Source organism: Condylura cristata, unplaced genomic scaffold, assembly GCF_000260355.1.
Source record: "Condylura cristata isolate star-nosed mole 26May11 unplaced genomic scaffold, ConCri1.0 scaffold00051, whole genome shotgun sequence".
In the NCBI taxonomy this organism is placed as follows: Eukaryota; Metazoa; Chordata; class Mammalia; order Eulipotyphla; family Talpidae; genus Condylura; species Condylura cristata.
In genome coordinates this window covers 326561-338131 of record NW_004567152.1, presented here as the reverse complement: position 1 = coordinate 338131, position 11571 = coordinate 326561, and positions in this window count along the sequence as shown.

The window sequence follows — 11571 nt, the reverse complement described above, 5'->3', positions numbered from 1 at the left end:
TAGATTGAAGCATTTCATGCAGATTAGCTCCTCATGCGTAATTTGAATACATTCAATAAGCATAAACTCTAAATGCATTACATTTTCCGGAGTTTTATCAATTCGTCTAGCTAAACCTTTTTTCGGCTTCATATATCTTACCTCCATTAACTGTATATAACAAATCTGAGTATATCCCCATTCAGGTTGTATCTAACTAGTGTTTTATCAAAGTTTTGGGGAATACTGTTGCTTACTTTGAAGGCTTTAGAGACTTCAAACTTAGCATTGGCACCTCAAATAAACATCAACTACTGAGCAGTAGAGATGTCTAGAAACTCATTGATAACCAGGGAAAAAGCACTCAAAATTATTTATCTTTTTTTTAAATTGCCTATTGATAGTGTTCCCAAGATCATTATATCTTTGAACAACTATTGTCAGTGAGTGACTAATAGTTCTAAAATGTTTGTTTTCTCTGGAACCATTCCTTCAGCTGCTCCAACCAAGTGCAGTCTAACTAACTTAGCATCAGTAGCAGCCGTCTTTGTTTGACTAATAGATGAGTCACTTGGAAACTTACTTTGTTTATGACTTCTTTTTCAGTCTTATTATGTAAATTCTGGTGAGATGTTCCATCTGAGACTTTTAATATTTCTGACTACAGCTTTCCTCTGTTATGTTATGACGACAGCTTATTCTAAATTGATATATAATGTGCTATTTTAGTACTGATAGTGTCATTGCATAAAAGCATCCAGCACCTGACCTCCCAGAGGGGAAGAGAAGCTGAAGGACTTTGTCACAGGCTGGGCCTCATTCCTGTCTCTGACATTGCTGAAGGGAGCACCAAAGGCCCTAGGCCTGGTATCTCAAAGAACTGTTTGTTGTTGGTACAAGCCAGCAACTCACAAAGATCTGTAAACACTGCGTGTTTCTGACACTACCTCGAGGGACCAGTAATGGCCATCCTTACTGGTCAGTGTTGTCCCGTACTCCTTGTAATCAGTGGGGACCATCACTGATGCTAGCAAATGGCAGCAGCCATTTGTGGATAAGCTCTTTGTTTCCTGTTTGTAAAATAAACCCCATGGTGGTTGTTCCTGGAGCCTGAGATCTCTTGTAATTGTATGCATGGGTGAGAATCTAGAGACCAACAGATCACTCTTGATTTTTAGTCACTATTCTTTGCTAGGCTAGAGCCCAAAGACCCTTATTATGTGGGTTGTATTGTTATAGTCCTTGGTTTTGGTTTTTGACTTTCTGGAGTTTTTCGGTGGGTCTCTAGTCTCAGAGCCCCAGCAAGTGGGTGGGGCCATTCCACACTTCTATTCGGCCTCCCTGCCTTGTTGCTCCATGGTTCTGTTTCAGTATGGTTCCGATTTTGTGAAAACAAACAAAAAACAATCAAATATGGAGGAAAAAAAAACAAGAAAAATTCACCCTATGTCAGTGAGGAGGACAATCTAGAAACAGGGTAAAGAGGAGAAGTTTGTAATGTTCCAGGCAGGAAATAAGGGATCACACTAGAGTTGAGACAGGGTGGGAGAAGAGAGTAGTTAGTCCCCAGGGGCTGTTAGATGGGCTAGGTGTTAAGTGATGAATTTGCTAGTAAGGGAAGTGCTAAAGATAATTGGGCAGGTTGCTGCCCAAGGAGTCAATAACACACAGTTTTATTTCACCCAAGAAATACAAAGCACAAGTCTAGGTTTAGAAACAGAGGAAATTAATAAATTTAATATTGGACATATTAATTTTAAAGAGTTTTGGACTATCCAGGCAAATTTCAGGTGCTGAGCCAATGGTTATACACAAAACAATCCAAGTCCCTGCCCTTGGGGAACTTAGGTTCTCATGGACATAAAAAATGCCACACACAAAACAAGAAAGGTAATAGTATATTAAAAGTAGAGGAAGGAAAAAAAAAAGTAGAGGAAGGAAAAGGTGAGGGAGTGAAAGTGATAGGGTTGTAGAACTGGGGAGATGATGGAGGGTGAGTCACACACATGGAGATGTGAAGTTGCACCCCCCAAATTATAAAGTTTTGTAAACTGTTGGAAAATCAACAAAACTTGAAAAAATGAAAATAAAACTGGTCTGGAGTTTGGGAGAAATGTGGAGAGAACTTGGGAGTTGTCAGAATATAGATGGCAGTTAAAACCATGTAGGAGACCCAGCGAGAGATAGAAGAGTCACCCTAAACCCTAGAAATGGATATTATTTATGGACACTGAAGGCCAGAAGCAATGCCCAAAAAGAACCCAACTTGACTGAAAAGGAGCAGTGAGAAAGCAAAGATGAGAGATGAGTTCTCCCATCTCACCTCTGTTCTTCTCAGCAGTATATTTCAATACATTTTCCTTTTCTGATCTTAAAAGAGAGTGAGAGAGCACACATAGTTGGAGTTCCAAGCAAAGAATACTCAGTATCCTCAAATATTGTGGAGTACACTAAAGACAAGGGCAATTTAAATGGAGTTGCATGTGTGCTATTCAGATATGGTGCTTGTAGTGACTAAAAAGGCATTATTCTCTTAAACTTGACTGTGAAGGAGAAAGATGGGATGATAAATGAAAGTAGAAGATGGGATAAAGGAAGAGACTAGATCTTATGTAAAGGCAAAATGAAGCTGAGGAGAAATCTGCCACAGGTTGGTCATAGACCCAAGAAGACTTTTTCCCAGAGAAGGAAGTTAAAAAAAAAAAAAAAAAAAGTATGGGCATAGCTACTATATTAATTTGCTAGGGTAGCCATGCTAAAGTACCACAGACCTGGGTGACTTAAGTAACTGAAGTTTATTGTCTCAAGAGTTTTGGAAGTTAGAAGTCTGAGATCAGGTGTTGGCAAGGTTCCTTCTGAGAATGATAAGAAAAGATTTGTGTGAGGTTTCTATCCTTGGTTTGTAGATGGGAGGTCTTCACATTCATGAGGCCTTATCCCTGTGTTTTCACATCATTTCCCCTCTGCTCAACTCTTTGTCCATAGTTCCTCTTTTTAGAAGGACACCAGTCATAATGAATTAAAATCCACCATAATGACCTTTAATGACTCCTGTAAAGATCCTGTCTTCAAACTATGTCACAATATATGAGTTTCTGAGGGCTAACACTTCAACATATTAAAAGAGGCAGGGGTCACAATTCCATTCATAACAGATACAAATAAGTGTATAGCTGGGAAGGGGCTGACATCCTACAGCTTTTATTTACCACATGAGGTAAATTGGTGGGAGCGAAGATAAAGGATGGGAGAGTTAGGTGATCAAGGGCAGAGTTGCTACAGACCCAGCTGAGATGGGGGACTGAAAAAGACCCTGGTAATTAACATATATCATGGATTAAAAAAAAAAAAAAGGGTGTCTCTAGCCATGGAGTCAGATCAGTTTCATGGCTGGTTGGCAGCAGACAGGAAAGACTCCTGCAGTACAGCTGGAATCCAAAAGCAGGCCTTCTATCCCTGTGTCAACTAGCAAAGATAGGTTACACATTAAACTCTGACCTGAGATCTATAGCAAGGGCTGGGTTCCTTCACCAAGGTCAGAAAGCAGGAATCTGGGTGTCAGAACTGGAGTTCAGAATAGAGAAGGCCTAAAACCAAAGCTGACTTGACATGGATTTTTGTGCTGTAGTACAGTGTCCCCAAGTCTAGGCAAAACTTGATTTAAGATTGAGAGGGCCTCTCTGGTGGTGCAAGGGGTTAAGGTTTCAGCACTACGAAGCTATTCGCAGACCCTGCAGTACGAGTTCGATCCCTGGTCAGGGAGCTGACCCACATGGGGTGGCAGACCTCTCCTGTCTCGCCCAGCAGTGTATTTCATTGTTCTGCCTGTTGTACTCCCCACTCTGTATTCTGGTGCATCCTCTCACCCCCTGCCCCTCTGGCCTGTACCCCAGTTTTTGCATGCATGCATGCATAAATATTTTTAAAAAGGTAGATTGAGAGCTGGTAGTGAAACAAGTCATGGTAGATATAAAAGAAACTGCTTATCCCACCAAAGAAGAAACTGCTTATCCCACCAAAGAAGAATTTTACAGCATCCACTAAGGTCAGAGACAAATTTTTGAGACCAAAAGTACTTCCAGGACATTTAGAAATTAAGTCAACTTCAAGTTCTGTTGTTGGTTGAGTATACCTTTCTTAATGTGGTGGTGGTATATTTTTTTAAGTTTTAATTCTCTGAGACAAGCTAATTCTACCATTCAAAATCCTCTGTTTGTTCCCACTGTGGTGGTCACAGAAGTGTCACTTAGGAGAGCCAGAGTTGATATAGTACATGATCAGTACATGATACAACCTCCATGGCCTCAAATGTGGTAACCAGGGTCATAGACCCTGAGGCAGCTAGACTTTTGCAGAAACTAACCAAAACGAGAAGGCCATGATTATTCATTTACAACAAGAATATAACTACCAAATAAACAATTTAAACAAATATAAACGCTCTGAAGATTGTACTCCAGTATATCGTGCCTAGCATAGAGTAGGCTTTCAATAGGTTTTGTGGAATGGATGGTCAAAAGAAAAATAGAAAGCAAAAATGTGAAATGCTCATCACATCTGAAAAATCCATTCCCTTTTTGTAGCATGGCTAAATAGGGAGCCTGACTGAAATCTGTATTTCAGTTAGTGTTAATTTCCTCTGTAGACCAAGAGCTGCAGATAGATCACACTGATGCTCAGTGCACATGTGCTAAGTGTATTAACCACCTAAACGTATATTTTGGGATTTTGGGAAGGAATTCTTTTTCTGAATTCCAATAAAATAAAGTTCACATTTGCTTGAGTGTCTATCAGGAGTCCTTTTTCCCCAATGCCAAAATCATAGTCTTCTTTGGTCTCAGTTAGACATGAATCACCCCATTCTTGCCAGTGCTTGTTTTAGGAATGGACATTTTATCTGATGGGGTAGGGGTGGGTAGGAGAATCTCAGGTTTCTGGAAGAAGTGCTCTTTGCTCTTAAGAAGGGACACAAAGAAATGAGAGGCCTCTTCTCACCTGACACTCATAAGTGCATATGAGGCCATGATAACTCCAGCCATTTAGCTGCCAACTACAAGATTAGACCAAAATCTAAAGGTAGTTAGAACCAAGGAAATTACTGAAATTACAGAGAAGTAAACCCGGGGCTTGGATATTTATCATGTGCTGCCCTATTACAGACTTAGTGCTATGGGAAATGACAAGCTATGCTTAAAATATGTTGAATCAGGGTGTCTAGTTATTGCAGCAGAAAGCTTGCCTAGTTCAGATGATTATACCATGACTCAGTGACGACTAAACTTTTGTAAGATCACTGAGTCACTTGGTGTTGCAGGTATAGACAGAGCTGATTGCCTAATCCCAAAAGGGCTAGTCCCTGACCTAGGTCATGACTACTTTTTGAATAGGCTTTGCACTAGGAATTAATTGGAAGGATCATAGGTGATTTGGGGGTTTAAACAAAAACAAGGATGTTATTTTTCAGAATGCAAGATATCCTGAGGAACTGCTATTATGATGTGTAAGAAATTAAAATGTGGAAAAGACCTGTGTGAAAAAGAAGTGTTCGTGTTCTAAAACCAGCTTTTGAGGTTTTAGTCTTGTGCTGGGAAAGGGAAACTTGTAATTGAAGCCTTTGGCTGTCTTCACCACCAAAAGTAGGCTTTATCCTCAAAGAGCTGAGATTACAGTTATGAAATAATTAAAATAGAGATGGTGACCCCAGGGACTGATGCAAGACTCTTAACATATCAGAATCAAGTCTTGGTTGTTTTTAGGCAAAGGTTCTAGTTCTTATAGTACTACAGAATGATCATCCTGCTTCCCGTTATAATATGTAAGTTACATAGCATGATTCTATGGCTGCAGAATGCAAGTTATTTTATGATGAGAATCAAACTATTACTATTATTTAAAAGGCAGAGTCTTGGCCCTCCCTGGTGGCGCAGCGGGTTAAAGCACAGCACTAAGAAGCAAAAGCCACTTCCGCATGAGGTCGATTCCCGCCTGCCCCGGAGGTGACCACATGGCATGGCAGACCTCTCCTGACCCGCCCGCTGCTCCCCTCAGCAGTGTACTTCGTCGATCTGCCTGTTCCACTCCCCACTCTGTCTCTGGTGAAGCCTCTCGCCACCCCTGAGCCTCTGGCCTGTACCCCAGTTCTGTATGTACAAATAAATCTTTTTTTTTTTTTAAAAAAAAGGCAGAGTCTTAACTGTAGCTCAAGTTCTTCTGGGGGTCAGTCCACTGTCCTACTAATCATGAACGGGAAAAAATGTTTTTCTCCTATGGAAGATCTAAACTGAGTAGAAAAGCTGGAGTGCCAAGTCTGCACATTAGAATTAACCCAGAGCAGGCCCTCCCTGGTGGTGCAGTGGGTTAAAGCACAGCACTATGAAGCTATCCACAGCCACTGCAGCACAAGGTAGATCCCTGACTAGGGAACTGACCCACATGGCACAGCGGACTTCTCCTGACCCACCTGTTGCTCCCCTCAGCAGTATATTTCAGTCTATCTGCCTGTTTTGCTCCCCGTTCTCTCTCTGGTGAATCCTCTCACCCCCTGCACCTCTGGCCTGAACCCCAGTTCTATGTACATAAATAATAAAATAAATGTTAAAAAAAATTAACCAAGAGCTTTAAAAAATAGTTGATAATGGTTCTTAAGCATATGTTCCATTCACACCTAATAAGATAAAATACAAGATAAAACTACTTTGAACTTTTTTTTTTTACTTTTCAGATTGGCAATAAACTAAAAGCTGGATGTATAATTTTTCATGAATATCTGGTTCTCTTCTGCTTTTGAGAACTCAGTGGATACAATTCTGTGCTCCTCTTTAATTTATGCTTGGCATGTGACTTATCCTAGTCTATAAAATGGGAGTAGAATTAACATATTTCTTCAGGGCTGAAGCATTTAATAGCTTGTGTTATTAAACTAAAATAACTACTCAGTTATGTTCTCCAACTCAGCTACCAAGGGAGCAGGTCAAGTGTGCCACTTGACATAGCCTCGGGATGGTGACGCTTACATCAGCCTGGATTGCTGAGTCACTGCACAGATGACACTGTATAATTTGAAATAAACCTTTGTTGTATTAAGTCTCTGCTGCATAAGCCCAACATTCTAACACATGCCTGATGATACTGTGGGGAAAGAGGCATTCTCTTATATTATTGCTGAAGTACAAAAATGGTACAATGTTTACTCAGGGCAGTTCGATCATATCCATAGATATGCATTTAGCCTTTAAGCTGCAGCCCCACTTCTAGAAATTGATTCTATAGGAATACCTGCTATTACAGATCAAATGTTTGTGTCCCCTCAAAATGCATATGTTGAAACCTAATCCTCAATGTGATAGCATTTGGAGTGGGACCTTTGGAAGGTAGTTAGGTCATAAAGTTAAGTTCAAAAACAAGAGTATGACACAAAGCAACCTCAGAGATCACCCTTATGCCATGTGAGGACACAGGAGTCAGAAAGTGGTCCCTTACTAGACACTGGATATGTCCATGTTTTGCTTCTATACTTCTCAGTCACCAGAACTGTGAGAAATAAATTTATAAGCTACCCAGTCTATGATAGCAGCCCATCATAGCAGCCTAAACAGGTGAAGGTAGTACCTGCATACATATGAATGACCTATGCACAAAGTTAGACATTATGATGTTATTTGCAATCTCGAGAATTTAGAAATCACTTAAATATCTACCTATGAAGACTGGTTAAGTTACTGTACTTCTTCACAATGGATTAGAAAACAAATGTAAAAAACAAACAGAAGTTCTCTACATACCCATATAGGAAGTTTCCAGGACATGAGATTTTTAGAAAGCAAGATGCAGAAGAGTGGATAAAATATTTCCTTCAGTGTGAGAAAGGGGGAAAATGAAAATATGATTTATTTCTACCTGCATCAATAAATAATCGTGTAACACACCAGAAAGTACTAAAGTGGTAAAGTATAGGGACCTCTGAGATAGATGAAGTAGGACTACTACGACTTCTCAATGAATATCTTTTTTTTTAAAAAATCTTTTTTAAAAAGATTTTTTTAAAGATTTTTTTGTGCATATAGAACTGGGGTACAGGCCAGAAGCTCAGGGGCGGCGAGAGGCTTCACCATAGACAGAGTGAGGAGCAGAACAGGCAGATCAACGAAGTACACCTCTGAGGGGAGCAGCGAGAGGGTCGGAAGGTCTGCCACGCCATGTGGTCACCTCCGGGGCAGGCGGGAATCAAACTCATGTGGAAGTGGCTTTAGCTTCTTAGTGCTGTGCTTTAACCCGCTGCACCACCAGGGAGGGCCTGAATATCATTTTTTTATTTGAACCATGTGAATGTGGTACTTTTCTTTAATGTAGTACTCACTTCTCCCAGGTTGTTAAACGAGTCTACTAAGGTGAGGCTTGAACACTATGTCTTATGCTGCCCTGCCGAACAAATGTTCTGCAAGGATTAAGAATCATGGCTTTGTACTTCAATTTCAGATGAAACAAGGAACCAGAGTAGTTTTGTGTTGTAGGTGTGATACTAGGCGTTTGCTTAAGGAATGCATTATGTATAGAATACATATCTAGATGAGGGAGCTCCATCTGGGACAAATGTTGATAGTGCTGTGGGATGATACAGCAGATCATTTATTTACTGGGCTGTCTGGGGCTGAATAATGTAAAAGAGAGAATTGGCCAGGCATAGTGATGGAGTGAAATACAACCAATATTGAATTTTCTAGGAGTGTATGACTGTCATCAGGGCCCCTTTTCAGGAAAGAAGTCTATTTGTGGTAGCAAACCTAAAAAGTCCTGGGTAAAGGGATCTGGAAAGATGGTGGCAGACTGAAGATGCCTGACTCACCTCTTCTAAATAATCACAACAAGACTGAAGTAAATCAAAGCCAACCCCCCCGGCAATGAAAGCACACCGAGCAAATAAATGTCTGGTGGAAAGGGGCAGGAAAAACTTTTAGTGAACTTTGTGGTGATAAAAAAGCAATACAACCCATACGAGGGAGGGGCAGCTGCTGTGCAGAGTCCCTTACAGTTGTATTAGGGCACATGCCAACAGTGCAGACTACAGTACTGACTACTGGGACCTACCACTGCATTGCCTGAAGGGGCATGTGAGGGGCATACAGGACACAGCATGCACTGTTGGAGAGTGGCATGGTGTATGGCAAAGCAAGGAACACTGGCCTCCTAATCTATTACAGTTGGAGCTTGAATTGTCAAGGAGCTGTTCAAAGCACCTGTGTCTCCTCACAGACAAGGCTACTTTACAGCCAAGCCTGCGTCATTCAAAACACGTACCACCCTGCCACAGTCCAGCATTAAAACCAAAACAAAGAAATGTTTAAACAAATTAGAGCTCAAACACTTGTCAATAACAGGAGCAAACACCAAGGACTAAGTTTTCCTGTGCTGGAAAAGAAAACTCCCAGCCTGTGACCCCATATCACCTACATCCATGCCAAGTGCTGCATCTAGTGCTTATAATTAGTCTAGAGTGGAGTATGTATATACGAGACACTGAAACTGAGGAGCTAGCTTAAAAAAAAGCGATTGTTGGGGATCCCCAACACACAACTCTAGCACCTACTACAATAGCAAGTTTGAATTCCTGAGTTTACTTGAGGTGATCCTTTGGTTCCCTACTATCCCAGTCCTCTTTCAGACTTATTACCCCTCGCCAATGCCAGCAGCCCTCAGATTAGTCTGAAATCTACTCCTATTACAACCCTCACAAAATTTAAAATGACACCACAAACGCTAGAGCAAAAACACCCTGAGAGGACCCCCAACCCAGCAGAATTTTACAGTATGACAGAAGGGGGGTTCAAGGCATCATTTCTGACAATGCTTATGGGACTCAAAATCAACAAAAACAAAACAACACCCCAGAGAATATAAAACAACAAAACAAAGCTAAAGAAAATATGAGGCAACTACTACAGCTGACTTCTAAAAAATACCACTGAAAGCCTCAACTGCAGACAAATGGAAGCAATACAAAGAATTAGTGAATTAAAAAATCAGTGTTGGCTAATATATCAATAAAAAAAACCTAAAAGAAACAATTAAAAAAAATGAAAATAAAACAACCCAAATGACTGGATCAAGATGATATGATGTGTACACACACACACACACACACACACAGGAATTATACTCAGCAGTTAAAAAAGATAAACTCAGGTCATTAGCAGCAACATGGGTGGATTTGAAAGAGATTATGCTTAGTGAAATAAGGAAGAAGGAGGCCCTCCCTGGTGGCGCAACAGGTTAAAGCACAGCACTAAGGAACTTGAGCCACTTCTGCATGAGTTCGATCCCTGCCTGCCCCAGAGGTGACCACATGGTGTGGCAGACCTCTCCTGACCCGCCCGCTGCTCCCCTCAGCAGTGTAGCTCATGGATCTGCCTGTTCTGCTCCCCACTCTGTCTCTGGTGAATCCTCTCACCCTATAAATAAATTAAATCTTTAAAAAAAAAAAGGCTAAAGGAAAATATTGAATGGTTTCACTTATAGGAGGAATTTAAGAAAACCAAGTAAGACATAGACATAGGAGAAAAAAAGTGTATTATTACAATGCAAACAGACAACTATAAAGCAGAGATCTCCTACAAGGGAGGGGGACAAAGATGAATCAGAGGAGGGAGGAATGTGGGGGACTATGGTAACGATGGGTGGGGGGGGAGAAAGTAAATACTGTTGTGAAATGAACAATAATGTAAATAGATATATAAATAAAATTACAGAAAATGAAAATAGTGTAAGGTCTCTTTGTGACAACTTAAAGAGAAATAATGTCCAGACCTTGGGGGTTTCAGAAAATAGAAAGGCACAGAAATTTTATTTAAAGAAATAATTGCTGAAATTGGGCCCTCCCTAGTGGTGAAACAGGATAAAGCACAGCACTATGAAGCTATCTAAAGTCACCGTAGCATGGGTTAGATCTCCAGCCAAGGGGGTGACCCACATGGTGCAACAGACCTTTCCTGACCCACCCGCTGCTCCCCTCAGCAGTGTATTTCAGTACAACTGCCTGTTCTGCTCTCTACTCTGTCTCTGGTGAATCTTCTCACCCCCCGGCACCTCTGGCCTGTACCCCAGTTATGTATGCATAAACAAACAAATCTTTAAAAAAAATAATTGCTGAAATCAGTTCTATCTGAGAAACAAAAGGTTATGACCCAATAGACCCAAATACCTCCAAACAAAATAATACCAGACAGATATACACTAAAGATACATTATGATAAAGCTGTTGAAAATCAATGAAAAGGGCAGAATATTTAAAAACATAAGAGAAAAAAGGATAGCCTGTAAGGGAACACCAGTCGGATTGTAAGCAGACTGAGGAGAAATAATACAAGCACAAAAGGGCTGGAAGGAGTTATTTAATTATAGGTATTACGTATAGAAAAAGGATTCTACCCAATAAGATTAACAGTCAGAACGGACAGAAGAGTAAAATACATCACTGAAAAGCAAACCTAAAAAGATATATCAACACCAAGTCTCACATGAAAGAAATTTTAGAGCGGTTATTATAGAGCAACAGAACAGCAAATATGAAGGTTACAGATAATCTAAAGAAGAAGAAGA